The 13,716-nt window shown below is 44.0% G+C and overlaps 1 protein-coding gene across 3 annotated transcripts in view; it reads right to left on the bottom strand.

Moving 5' to 3' along the window:
• The window catches only part of FAM53A (family with sequence similarity 53 member A), a 62,077-nt gene that overhangs the window by 46,469 nt on the left and 1,892 nt on the right, over positions 1-13,716 (bottom strand). Inside the window, exon 1 of one of the 3 annotated variants that reach the window (XM_063924860.1) lies at positions 12,495-12,574. The exons of the other annotated variants lie outside the window; for them this stretch is intronic. The gene's annotated coding sequence lies outside the window, so the exon portion shown is untranslated. Of the gene's footprint in view, positions 1-12,494; positions 12,575-13,716 lie in introns of those variants that run through there. 3 annotated transcript variants of the gene reach the window in all.

Here is a 13,716-nt window from a genome sequence, read left to right as displayed (position 1 = left end):
TAAAGATAACGCATGAACACTTTCTTGATGTTCTACCTTTGACAGAAGCAGTTACCTGGCCAGATGTTTAGCTGGGTAAACACGTCAGACAGATGGAATATTGTACACTGCAGATTGCAGGATGGAAACAGTCTGAAAGCTGGCAGATTGGGGGAAAATAAAGTGTGTGTGTGGGGGGGGAGGGGCAGTATTTAGCATCCTCAAAGTGGATGCAAAATGAAAGACACAGTAAGGTCAGTTTATCCAAGGTGACAGCGCCAGCGTTTAGTGTGTCATTTGTAATTATGTACAAAAATTATAGGAGCAGGGTGTCTCACTGTTCGTTACCGATCACCAAGTGCCCTTTCTCCATTACATCATAAAGTAAAAAGCATCTTAACTACCACTTGCAGATATGGCATATGTGCAATATATAATTCTGCGATAAAAGAAACATTCAAACAATATTTATTCAGTATCCAGGACACAGCAGACGTGTGGCACGTGCATTGCATTTTGCATTGTAGTAATAGCATGCTTTTTGCACTGAAACCACTGTGCACTCACTATAGCGTTGCTGTCTTTTAGCTACAAAGGCAACGCCACTTTCACACAGCGATGAAGCCAGGGCACTGGAACCCAATCCAGACACTGATTCATTCCTAGAAAAAGCTGAACAGCGAGCATTGTGCAGGCAGTTCAACCCTTAATCTAGCTCGCTGCAGGGTTGCCAGATGTACGCTATGCCAGCAAAATCTCCAGGCTGCATGCAAGAATTAACTTCTCTAAGTAATATCCTGAGATCAGCAACACCCTTAATTTCAACACCGTATCTTATTAGATTCAACAATCCTGCAGAAGTGTTTTGTAAGTGTCCTGCTATTTAAGAGTTAAGTCACGCCATTTTAGTCAATAGGCATGGCATAAAGCCGTAGGGGGAAAATCACACATCAGCCAGTCACTGCAAGCCATTCGTGCCGTCAGATAAAAGTTGCTAGTAATATGCAAAGCTATATGCAAATTGCTTGAGACACTGATAAGAGCTGAATGAGTAAGGTCAAAATGCCTGGCTAAACCATTTTATTATAAAACTTTGTAGGAGTACAGCAGCTACAGGCTAAGTATTACTTGAGATGCTATCCTGGAGGGACAGCAGGTGGCGCTGTAACATAAGTTGCCATAGTGTGGTCTTTCTTTGTTGTGTTCGTGCACTCACCGTTGGGGGGATTCAGCTCTCAACATCAAAGTGACGTGGCATTATGCAACCTCGAACCCTGCCAGCATCAATAGTTTTTCCTTGCAATCCACAGAGGTACAAAGGAAAACTTGATATGTTAGCAGTTTTATAACTGGCCAATACCCAAGCAGACTGGCTACGTGGCAATGCCTTGTGGCATATCGGTCAAACCCCCCCAGTACCTTGTTTGTTAATTCTCTAAGTAATTTAATAGAGTTTACATGTAATGGTCACAGTAAAACCACAATCTTTGCCTGTTTGTGTTTGATGCTTGAACTAAACATTTTCTGCCACCATGAATATTCACTCAGCACACAAAATGGCTGCCTCTGCTGCGCGTATGCAACAAGTTTACGTTCAGGCTCGTGAGGGAAAGTGAATACGTACTCATTTTCAGATGCAAACATTCAAAGCCTCTATCTACAATTTTCCACAACCCTACAGGGATTTTCAGCCATGATAAGAACGTGTTGACATTTCTCCTAATTACGAAAAATGCTACTTCATGTCAACCCCCCAAGGAAGAGTCTGTCTCCATTTATCTTTCTGACATTGCACATTATACAGCTTACCATACAGTTTATGACTACTAACGTACGTTATTTTAAAAAGACTCTAGCTTGTAACAAATGGTCAGCACCACTAGGGGTGAGCGATACTTAAAATACTATCCAACGATGATAACATTTAGGCTTTGTCATATCAGAACTATCCAATAAAGTAAATGCCAAATTTAGGGGGACATTTACTAAGCAGTGATAAGAGTGGAGAAGTGAGCCAGTGGAGAAGTTGCCCATGGCAACCAATCAGCACTGAAGTAACATCTATAATTTCCATACTGTTAAATTATACAGAGCTGCTGATTGGTTGATGGGGAAATTTCTCCACTGGCTCACTTCTCCGAACTTATCACTGCTTAGTAAATGTCCCCCTTCGTTCTGGGATTGCAAATCAGAAGATAACCCATTCCATTACTTCTACATAGGCCTACCTGAGAGCATGCAGGCCCCATGAAGTATTAGCACAGCAGGCATGCAGTTTGAAAAACACTCCGAACCTCAAACTACAAACACCAGGTTAACGGGGAAGTGTATCAATCCTTGGAGAGATAGTTGCGCAACAACTTTGCTTTAACTCTCTCCAAGGCTTGACACAGCTCCCCCCGTTTAATGGGTTCGATAAATTTTTACTAAAACTTCCCTGTCCATCTCGTGCATTGTATATTTTACACTGAGGCATTTAATGCCGCAGAGACAGGTGTTCCCAATGGAAGCATTGCAAAGCAATATGAGAACACACAAATAAACGCTGCAATGAATGGAAGGAAGGAGTTAACACCCCAGGGAGTTAAGCAGAAAGAAAGCTGCTTCCAGTATACACCCATTACTGATAATACATATGTTTAGCCTGGAACTTTAACCGACCCAGTCTGTCCATGAAATTAAGTCAAGGTTTCTAAGAGTCCCACTGTATCAAGAAGGGAGAGGCAAGCTTAGTAGGTTATCAGGAAAATGATCACCTGAACACAGCTAGTGTTATATGCGTGATATACAGGGGTGTATTCATGACGCAGTGAAAAGTGCGGACAAGTGAGCCAGTGGAGAAGTTGCCCATGGCAACCAATCAGCATTGAAGTAACATTTATAATTTGCATAATATACAATTGTACGTAGCAGCTGATTGGTCGCCATGGGCAACTTCTCCACACTTTTCACGGTTTCATGAATAGACCCTACAGTGCGTTAAATGCCAGCCATACACTACAAGACAAAGCACACGATAAGACCCAGACAGTGGGGCTGATCAGTGTAACAATTTTGTACCTGCCTCCATACACTGAATGATGTATGGGCACAACGTACAGTTCACCACATGAAATTGGCAGAACGACTGTCAGGACAATCAACCATGTTGAACTGGTCATACACTGTACGATCATCGTTCAGACCTGGCCGATTCACCACAGTTCTGAGCAATTATTGTTCGGATTGTGCAAGAATGATAATCGTTCATCGCTTAAAAGCAGCATAGAAACAGTCAGTATGGTTTCTGGTTCATTATCCTTTCCTTGGTGAGGTGAACTGCGTCTCACCACACGAGGTTAGACTGCCCCTCAAAGCTAGCCTCAGACTGGTCCTCAAACCATTTTTGCCAAGAAATTCACTTTGATACCTAGCGGTCTCGCATCTCACATTGATAGGCGATATTCAATTGTTTGTATTGCTGGGCCACGAAATGCACGATTGTCTGTTCCAGAACAGCAAGCTGTCCACTGTACAATCCAAAAATATACTGATAGGTTAACTGGTTCCCAACAAAATTAAACCTAACGTGAATGTGTACATGTGGTAGGGAATATAGATTGTAAGGTCCACTGGGCAGGGAATGGCCAAATATTCTCTATAAAGCGCTGCACAATATGTGTGCGCTATATAAACTGGTAATAAATGCACTGAAGTCACCCCCCCTCCCCCCATATATTACCCCTATGTTGATTAGAATGAGACCCTAAATCCAGTACATACCCAATCTGTGAACTATCCTGAAGCAAACTCTACTTCCAACGGATGGGGAGTGTTAAATCCTCTTTTGGCCTCACCGCCTTTAAGTCCTGAATTGATAGACTGAGTCTTATAGACTCAGCTAGACTTTCTTAACATTGGACTTAACAGATGTCAATGGTTCCTAGCGAATAGATCGGATGCACCTCCGGGAATATGGATTTACCCTATATTGGTCACTCTGCTGTACTTAGCGGACAGATCCTGTTTGAGAAACTGCTCTTTAATTACAACAGTGCTTCAAGGTACCCCGCAGAAGTAAAAAGTTGCCCTTCTGCATCTGTTTGAAATGCAGATTCAAACACTGAAACTTTTTGAAAATCTCCGTGCATAGTAAGTCCAGTTGTGACTGGCAACACCTACTTCAAAAACGCGTTAAGACTTAAAAAATCATACCAGCTACACTGCTTGGCACAACGTGGAGGATCCGTGGGTACACCGCAGTTGTAATCTCAGACGTCACATCCCGTCTCACAAAAAGCTTTCTTTAAAAAGTGAAAAACAGCAGCAGAGGGCCTGGCCGGGGACACAATTTGTTTTTCCCCCCTCCTTGCTTCCTGCCTGCATTGCAAATGTCAATTTCTCTACTGCTTTGGAAGAAACCAGAGTTCAACCTCCGTCTGTTATTGGAACATATTTTATGAGACTCATAACCTGCCGTGTCTACTACTCAATGGAATATTTCAGAAGCGATTTGACACGTTGCTCACAGTCCTGCAAGTCATAACCACATGGTAACAAAAAGAAATGTCAGGGATGTTTTCATGCACATATCACTGGAGCCTGTACACTACAAGAATGCTCCGTTTGCTAGAGGCCAAATAGCCTACTAAAAAATAAGCTTGGAAAACATAACACCTCAGATAAAAGCGTGAACATTCCATAATTCAATAAGCAAATCGGATGAATGACAAAACGTCAAGATGTCATAAGCTGCACTGGTGAAAAAGGAACAAGGTTCCCTTTTTCACTTCCACATCTGTCGAGACATCTGTTCCTTAATGGCACAAGCCATGCACAGCAAGCTGTCCCGTGCACGATACAAAAAAAAAATTCTAGCTGCCCCTCACCATCTCAAATAAAATAAAAACTTTGGGCAGAAAGTGTACATGAGGGCGAAAGGGGAACGGTCTGCCCAAAGTTTGGTCTGCCCAAAGTTTGGTCTGGAGTGGGACTTATTCCACCCGCTAGCAATGATGGCTTTACTGTATATAACCAATGTCCACAGCAGCACATCGCACTAAATTCCTCGCCAGTCATGAATAAATACCATAATACAATATTTCATATGTAAAGTTGACAGAAAGGGATCGAAAAGGTCTAATAGAATAGTCATTTTTACTATGGCATACGCACCTATATGTCACACTAATAACTTAATGCTGCCCTTTAGTGGCCTGGGCTTATTTTGGTTGGAAAAGGCCTACTTAAGCCAAGTTGGTCACTGCACAGAACCATATTGAGAAGTTTTGTCCCACACACACTAGTAGAGGACTAATCAATAAAAGAATGTAGCAACTGTCGCAGACGTTTGCAGACACATCAATTATACTATATAATTTTTTTTAAAAAGGAGAAGAAAAAAAAAGAAAGAAAACACAAGCATTTACATTATGCAATTTGCTTCGCCGTCGGCATATACACAATAACACTCACCCACTCAGGGAGATCTTAAAGTCAGCTCTCATTCACCCCAGGCTAAAATTGCAGAAGTGATTTAAGACAGTACAACACGTAGTCATTGATCACTTTCTCGTGTATGAGAAAATACTGCTTGTATGGCGTTTTAAAACAAGATCTTTCAAAGCTTGAGGATAAGTTCCACTTTAAGGCTTGGAACAGAATGTGCATCTTCTTTCCATCCAGGAGACCTACATTAGGTCACATGTTTTACAGTAGGGATCTTTGATCTCTGCGGAATAGTACAACGAGGCTCGGTGGAACCCGGCAGCCCCTTCCTGCGATCAAAGACCACCCGATGTTAAATAAAAATATAAAAATGATAGACTCAGAGTATGCTTAATCCCTATGGGGAGGGCCACACAAGGTCAGTAAAGGTGTACTTAAGCAGTCTAAATGATGCACTAGCCAGTAATGAGTGCACCCTTATTTTGACTAGCTTGCAGGTAGAAGATGAGCTGGAATCAGATTAATTTGCCAAAATGGTAAAAATATTATACCACAGGGATGTGACATTTTTTAAAACATGCGGAACAAAGGAAAGTAAAAGGGAAGTGTAATGTTACATGCTGGTGACTTCTAGAATTTTTTAACACAAATAAATACAATTTCCTCTCAAGATATCTTTAAAGGGCAGAACCCAGAAAACCAACGTTCCTATTAACTTTGCAAATCCACCCCATACCGTGCAGTATAGGACACGTGCAGGAGACTGGCGAGTGAATGTTACTTTATGCCAGGAAATTTTCACAGCATACAGGCAAAGCATGCTGGGAATTGTAGTTCTAGAACACTGTCAGTCAAATCATGATCCAGAACCAACGGTATGTACTAAACTGGTTCAATATCACGTGGGCTATATGGAGAGGAAATTTTCCAACAAGCACAAATGAGCCACATGTCAAGCGACTGGGGTTGGCCAAGGTTTTCCTGCACTCACACAAAGGAATGTGTTTAGGGAAAAAAACAGTGGGCTCCAGATAGACATGGGGAATTCCAATGCTTCTCTGCAGCACTGGTCAGGCCCTGCACATGGGCCAGCAGGGAGAGCAAGCATTCTGAGAAACAGTGGGGTCAATTCAATTCGGCAACTTATGAATAGTGGCGGGAATTAGCTCCCGACGCTATTCAATTCAGCTGCTAGTTACCCGCAATTGTCGGGAATTCTTCTCTCACCCCCGGGGGATGAGAGAAGAAACCCGACAAAAGTGCTGCCTCGCGGCCGGCGCGAGGCTGATTGTCGGGAATCAGCCTCGCGCCGGGGAGTTAAGTCGGAGAATGCCCGTTCTCCCGACAATTCAACCTGTTTAGTCGGCGAGAACGGGACATCGCCGACTTAACTGGAGCGGAATTGAATAGCGTCGGGAGCTAATTCCCGGCGCTATTCATAAGTTGCCGAATTGAATTGACCCCAATATACTAGTAAGAATACAGGGGACAATTTACTAAGCCTTGGAGAGAGAGAGAAAGTGGACGGAGATGAGGTACCAGCCAATCAGCTCCTGACTGCCATGTTATAGACAGAGTGAAAAATGACATTTTGGAGATGGTTGGCTGGTACATTATCTCTATGCACTTTATCTCCGTCCAAGGCTCAGCAAATAAACATGTAAGAATTTATGGGGTTTATCAATGCATTTGCAGACTACTTTATGTTATGTGGAACAACAGACAGAGGAGGGGGGTGCAAATCCCCACCCCTAAATTCCCTTCCGCACACTGAAAATTACCTGTAACCATCCCTGAACCTATCTGGTAATAAAATTCAGAGAATTAGTCACAAATGTTTGCAAACACATGTTTAGCTGCTGGCCACGTCACGGCTTCTCTGATACAGCAGTCCTAACCTACATAATAGCAGTGCCCACATAGGGCCATGTAATTTGTCACAGTAGGCCTCATGATAAAGGCTATTACTAAAACACTTCCAGACAGAGAGCTAACTTACCCAGGAGCCACCCCCAGGATCTCCCATTGGCACTACAAGGAACAGCATGCCTTCCAAATGCTGCTCCCATTCAATGCCTCTTGCACACAAGCAGACAAACAATTTGGCAGTTGCTCAATCATACCTGGAGATAATTATATATCAGGTGCTGGAAGGGGGGGGGGGGGGGGGGGGAGGGGGGGTCACAGACAAACAACAGACAGAGAGGAGGGGGGTGCAAATCCCCACCCCTAGCACCTGATATATAATTATCTCCAGGTATGATTGAGCAACTGCCAAATTGTTTGTCTGCTTGTGTGCAAGAGGCATTGAATGGGAGCAGCATTTGGAAGGCATGCTGTTCCTTGTAGTGCCAATGGGAGATCCTGGGGGTGGCTCCTGGGTAAGTTAGCTCTCTGTCTGGAAGTGTTTTAGTAATAGCCTTTATCATGAGGCCTACTGTGACAAATTACATGGCCCTATGTGGGCACTGCTATTATGTAGGTTAGGACTGCTGTATCAGAGAAGCCGTGACGTGGCCAGCAGCTAAACATGTGTTTGCAAACATTTGTGACTAATTCTCTGAATTTTATTACCAGATAGGTTCAGGGATGGTTACAGGTAATTTTCAGTGTGCGGAAGGGAATTTAGGGGTGGGGATTTGCACCCCCCTCCTCTCTGTCTGTTACTTTATGTTATGTACAAGGCGAGTACACAGCTGCTGGACATAAGACACCTGCACAAAAATATTGATAAATGATCATTTCAAAAAAATGAGCATGGTAAGCCATCATTAAATGTAATGAATGGCCATCCCATAGATTATAAATTCATGACACTACAATATATTCCAGACCATCACCGACCTGTAAGGGCACCTCTGAAAAGCTGCTAAATGGAAATGCCAGAATAATAATCATCCTGTTTATAACACAAGTGTAAGTAACTGTGGGGGACATGCTGGATTAGAGCCCACTGTAAATATATTCACCTAGGGCTCGATTCAATTCGTCAATTTATGAATAGCGCCGGGAATTAGCTCCCGACGCTATTCAATTCAGCTAAAGTTAAGTCGGCGAATGCCCATTCTCGCAGACTAAACAGGTAGTTATGTCGGGAGATCAGGTATTTTCCGACTTAACTACCCGCGGCAATGCTGATTCCCGACAGAATCAGCCTCGCGGCAGCACTTTTGTCGGTTTTCTTCTCTCATCCCCTGGGGATGAGGGAAGAATTCCTGACAATTGCGGGTAACTAGCAGCTGAATTGAATAGCGTCGGGAGCTAATTCCCGGCGCTATTCATAAGTTGCCGAATTGAATCGACCCCCATGTCTGTGAAATCACTGGTATACAGAGGTGACTCATTTTAGCAGCTACGCTTCCACATGGATGGGTTCAACTTCACACACACGTGTTCTGCACGCACAAGGAGACTAAGCATAAGTATATATGGAGAAAGGCATATTATGGGGTAGACTGATCATTGACCTCCAATAACGAGCATCTTTTACTTTTTTCAATACTGGGCGAACAATTTCACACACTGCAGCATATTCTTGGCGATGAGTGACTGTATAAGGTTTGCAGAAGCTCATTTTACTTTCTAACATATCTGCAAAATTCAGTTCAACCGCACTGTACCAATCACCTGCGCTGAGGCGGCAGCCATTTTGTGCACCTCAGTGGCTTGTAGGAGATTCAGGGTCGGATTGGTAACTGAAAGTGGCCCTGGTAAAATTGGTAGAAGTAGCCTCACATGGGCAGCACCCGAGGTATACCGTATAACACTGGCAGCAGCACTAGCCCTCACATGCCAGCAAGCAAAACAGGGCCCACATGCGCATCGGCCCACCGGGGATCCTCTCTGCGGGGGCGGTGCTCATTACGCCCCTGACCAGATTTACAGGCTGCCCTCAAACGACTTTTCAGGGCCACAATATGTATGCCACCTTTGTGTTTGTAATAGGAACACTTAAAAAATCAACACCTATGTTCTCAAAATCACCTCATGTTTAGAGATCATTAATACCCCTTTCACACCAGCTTTCAACACGGGTTCTTGGCACATGAGCACGCATAACCCGTGTTCCTGTGCGGTGTGAAAGGTTCCAGGGGCAATATACCGGGTTGAGAGACCCGGTATTTCAACCCTGCTAGCGAGCAGGGTTGAACACATGTTCAACTCGGCTCGCTGTGCGGTGTGAACGGGAGTTGGGTCAGTGCGACCTGTTTCCCATTCATAGGGGTCAATTCTATTCGGCAACTAAAGAATAGCGCCGGGAATTAGCTCCCGACGCTATTCAATTCAGCTAAAGTTAAGTCGGCGATGTCCCGTTCTCGCCGAATTAACAGGTAGTTTTGTCGGGAGAACGGGCATTCTCCGACTTAACTACCCGGCGCGAGGCTGATTCCCGACAGAATCAGCCTCGCGCCGGCCGCGAGGCAGCACTTTTGTCGGGTTTCTTCTCTCATCCCCCTGGGATGAGAGAAGAATTCCCGACAATTGCGGGAAACTAGTAGCAGAATTGAATAGCGTCGGGAGCTAATTCCCGGCGCTATTCTTTAGTTGCCGAATAGAATTGACCCCATAGTGTATGGACGAGCGGTGCATGTAGATCATGTTATCTCCCAGCACCGCCCACACTGCGTCACCGCCGACGTCACCAACCCGGCATACTGCCGGGTTCAGTCTGCAGTGTGAAAGGGGGTATTGAGGCGGGTCGCACACTGGGAGCTCCAGTGTCAGGCTCCCGGGTGCGACCCGCCTCAGACAGTATGAAAGGGGTATTACTGTGCACCATATTGAAACAGTCAAAATTATCTATGAGGAGACAAAAGCAAAACAAAGCACCATTACCTAAGAAGACACTAGACAAATATAAGGCATAAAATAAAATAAAAACCAGGCCTCATGCCACTGGCAGAATATGTAATACAAGATAAACCAGACACCACTTAACTTAAATCAACATTATCTACACCTTTCACACACAAAAATAACTAAAAACAATTTAAAGCAACAACAAAAACTTTAATGACTCACGCTAAAACGGACAGTGGCCATTTTTCTCTCAAAACATTATCCCTGCCTTAAACATTTGATAGTGTACAAACTCCACTAGGTCAAGCCTGAAGCACATCTAATAAAAGCACGAGTTCCACAACAAAACCAAATTAAATGAAACTTCAGCATCACCTCACAATAAAAAAAATTTAAAAAAAGGTACAAATTCAAACCAAATGGCTTCTGCTTGTAGTTTGCAGCTAAATGAATGATTTACACTGTATGGTCAGGTCTGCAACAGAAAAGGTTTTTTTCATTTTTTTTTTTTCAAAGGGGCTCAAGGCGAACACCCAATCCATTTAGTACAGCTCTTTTACAAGGTGATACATAGGGCTAGTTGCCACACTCGTAAAACCTAACTTAAACAGAAACCGCATTCTACGAGAAAGCTTTTTCTTCTCTACAAACCAGGGTTATTTCTACCACATAAAAAAAATAAAATTCCACTCAGCACAAGTGTGACCCAAAATCACACACATCGGCTACACGCCTTCGGAAAATACGTGCCATCTGAAAATTAAGTCTGCTTGCATGGGCCCCGAGAGCAAACTTTCATTTTGTCCCACACGAATGCCGTCCTAATTCTAAGTTATATTTAAATGTCTAGAGGAAAGGCAGCCTAAGCCTGACAATCGCCTAGCAGTCCCTCCTGTAAATGTGAACACATGTTCCAAACCCAAACAGAATCCCAAACTGTGGTATGGGAGCAGAGTATGAATTAAATGAAAATGTTTTGCAGCAGACCGCCTTATTGTAAACAGTTTCCCATACCCTCAATGTCACAACTCCTAAGCTCTGGTTTGTGTTAAACCTCCAACCTGCCCCAGGGAGTTTAATTTACTATTTAAAGAGGTTTACATTTAAAGAGAAAAAAAAAAAAAATGTCTTCCTTGTACACGTTGAGACTGTGCCAGTAACCAGGACCACGCAGAACCCTACCCACATCACAGTGTCTTTTAACCCATAAAACTGGAAGAAAGGCAGAGTTTGTAGACCCAATGTGAGGCACTTAATGCCGAGTAAATAACAGCTCTCTGCTGAGGCCTAATAGGCCCTAGGAGCGTCTCTAACCCTCGCTGTACCTTTAAATCCTGGTCTCCTCGCCACCCCATGCTTGCCTGGGTGAGGTTTCTATTAATAAGCATGGCAGCGCTGTCAATTTTATGAAGTCATGTCTCACCCGGCATGACCCTCCTGGCCTTACGGAAATCCCCTCCAGGGGACGGAGGGTGGGCTGTGGACAAGAGGCCCCCCCAAAGGACTGACTGGCACAATGTCTTAGTGGGCAGGCCCAGAACGTTTAACACATGGCATGAAAATGTTTCTTGTTCGAGTCTGTGGTATTTGTAATTTAGGTGCATTGAAAGAAAAAAAAAAAAAAAGGAAAAAATCAGAAGGACCAATCGTCCAAGCAGACGTGAATGCATCCATGGCAGTACACTAGTTAATTGTCACCAGTGCATTTTTTCTTTCTTTTGCTTTTAACTAGTACTTAGCCGTGTTTCCCACTACCAGCCACCCCTCAGGGTTATTCTATTTCAATGCAGCCTGGAAAACACAATTCACCTCTGTCTAAACATGATGTCAACATGATCTGCTATAACATCCAGCCGGGATTAAGAGACCCACACGTCAGCCACACATGTGCAAGGCAAGGAACAAAGGGGAGAGCACGTGAACAATTACCTGCTTAACGCACGGGCACCAGTTTCAGGGGTTTACCTACATTTTACCCCCCAATAATAGCTGCGACTACAAATCTGGGGAATATTTTTGTAATTTTTTTTTTTTTAAAGGAAACAAAAAACAATGCAGCAAAGCTCAGAAGCTAAGTACAACATTTTATTACCAAAAGTGTACACTGTGGGGGACGACAAACTGAGCACTTATTTGTAAACCGTGTGCTATGCATCAATGTGACAGTAAGAGACATCTAAAGTGGATTATAGAGAGAACAAGGATACAAACACTGACAACTGCAGACAGGCCCAGTGCACGCAGTGTAAGGGGTAGTAGCAGCACTAGCCCGGCCAATACATGTGTACCTGTGCAGCACGCCGTATCCTTTGCTTGCTGCCTCCCTTGGCTGCTCCCATGCATATGACCACACAACCTCCCCAACACAAACAAATATATATATAAAAAAAAATTACTCCCTTTCGCACACCCACCTCCCCGCCTCTTCCCCACCCACTCTGATCCCATTGGCTCGCAAAGCTGCAGCAATTTTTTTTTTTTCCGTTACCACTGAACAACTTTATTACTAATACAGTAGTACAAGCTCTCGCCCAGATGCTGCTGCAGAGGATATGCAGATTACTCAGCAAATGTTTGGATGCAATTACAGTACAGCAGCAATCCCAGAACTGCCGGTGGGGCAGAAGGCAAAACTGTGCAAATAGTCCCAGGATATGCAAAAAATAAATAAAAGGGAACAGTCGGTGGCGTTACTTGTTAACCCTTTGCAGCCTTTAGTGTGCATGCAACACTCAGAAGTACTGCAAACTAAATGGGAGTCCATCACATGTGAACAGACGTATGTATTACAGGGTAGCAATTGCTTACTGGCAGATAAAGGGTTAACGGAGGGGGTGGGTCTTTCATGTACAGGCCACCATTCAGCAGGAAGACACACATGCACAGGTCACAGTTAATTATGGGCCATTTGCTATAATCAAGTAGTCATAGTAATTGTATCCTTGTCAGAGCCCAATTGCTCCCCCAACCAGTCCCCCTCCCCCACCCAAGTAACACCACTGGCATATACAGTATAACGCTGGAAGTCACAGAAGCAAACTGTACACCCATGAAACAGTCTTAAGTCATTTCCATTAGGCCCAGCTTTGCTAAGGACTGAATTAAATATCATGCAGCTGCTGAATTGCAACATGATCCATCTGAATTGTGAAATCCGATTACAAACGATGGTGGAAAAAAAAAAAAATCAGTTTTCACTGTATCCCAAACTGTACACCGTGCGCCGCCTCCCTGCAAATACAACTACGGGTTTAACTAAACTTTCTCACGGCCCCTAGTGGAAATATCCCCTGGAGAGGCTAATGAAAATAGCCAGTCTATAAATATGGCATGGTAGTGGCATTACAGCGCCACACGGTGGACAGGGAAGGGCCAGACTTACGCATCAGCCATGTGAATGCAGCCAGCCGGCCCAAGCTCTGCATGGAAAACTTACTGGCCTGTAAAACAAACATGGTTTTCGGAAACCTGGCACTGCCAACACGTTCCTTGCCGTGTAAGGCCGGAGTC

Source organism: Pseudophryne corroboree, chromosome 1 (genome assembly GCF_028390025.1).
Source record: "Pseudophryne corroboree isolate aPseCor3 chromosome 1, aPseCor3.hap2, whole genome shotgun sequence".
Lineage (NCBI taxonomy): Eukaryota > Metazoa > Chordata > Amphibia > Anura > Myobatrachidae > Pseudophryne > Pseudophryne corroboree.
The sequence above is the reverse complement of the archived record's forward strand: the minus strand, read 5'-3'. Positions and strand labels throughout refer to the sequence as shown.